A 1,339-nucleotide genomic window follows, 5' to 3' on the forward strand; every position below is an offset into this window, starting at 1 on the left:
GAAAGAATGAAGTGCAAAGTTGACCTCGGTGGGATTTGAAGTTAGAATGTAAAGAGCGGTTCGATAGAATAAGTACTAGGCTTACAAAGAATAAGTCCTGGGGTTGATAATTGTCAATGAGAACCTCACAGGTTGTGAAAGCTTTTCTGTCTGACCACATTGTCTCTTGAAAGATGATGATGCGTTTATATGTGCTTGTAACTTATTTGGGTTATGTCATTAGAAGTGCATTTTGCTTACGTAGAAAGACAAGCACACGCGTGTGTTAGTATATATGTGTGTGTGAGTGCGCACACATATGTGAATGAATAAGCACTTGTAATGACAGCAGAGAGCTTTCCTTCATCAGCTGGCCTCTATGAAACATCATGCTTCAGCCAATGCAGGACACCACACCCTGTTGCAGAAATAGTCATTTAGATCTAAAGAATGCGTATGTGTGAGCATTCTCTCTCTCTCTCTTTCTCTGTGTGTGTATGTGTTTATATATATATATGTCTGTGCGTGTGTGTAAACTGGATGAAGAGGTTTGAGTCTTCGGAATATACGAAAATTTGTTTGGGGTTGAAAATACACATGGGACGGGACTTAACACGAATTTTAGTTTATTATTTTAATTTTTTTTTTTAATTATTGAAATACCATACCAGTTTTTACAATTTGGTGGTGGCGGGCGTTCAATGGTAAATAAAACTTTTAAAGAAATAAAATGCTTAAGAAAGTTTCATAGCAATAAAACATGCTCAAGTGTGTGTGCGCGCGCGTACGCACACAGGTTGCGAGAGGTATTTGAGGACATAGTTGATAATTTGATAAAACAACTTTAATGTCGCAAAAACCAAATGTATTTTAATAAAAATTGGTGCACACCTTCTCGATAATATTTCTCGATATTTGTGCACATCTTCTCGATAATATTCAATAAATCCTCCTTCAGTTTCAATGACTGGAACTGCACTAAATGCACCTTATTCATTTCGGACAATTCACAATGGATAATGGCAATTTCGTCAGGATGTCGACAACACACCCTTGGGATTTAAATCTGGTAAGTTTGTGGACGTGTTACATGTTACACAAATTTGGTGTTACATGATCGTGAAGAATGCATCACAGCCATTCTTGGGTTACGCGGACTTTATGAGGAATTGCTGAGTCTTGTGGAAACACTTATGGCCTTCCATCGCATGCTTCATACATCCAGCGTTTGATAACTGTCTCCAGCAGCTCATCGTATCCAGCAGTGATAATTCCAAGACCCCGTGGAATGATGTGAGACGAGATGCCATGACCTTTGTTGCTCGCCACTTCTAAAACCATCAGAGTCATGAGAAACTTG

This window comes from Octopus bimaculoides, chromosome 24 (genome assembly GCF_046866305.1).
Source record: "Octopus bimaculoides isolate indiv1 chromosome 24, ASM4686630v1, whole genome shotgun sequence".
NCBI classification, from domain to species: Eukaryota; Metazoa; Mollusca; class Cephalopoda; order Octopoda; family Octopodidae; genus Octopus; species Octopus bimaculoides.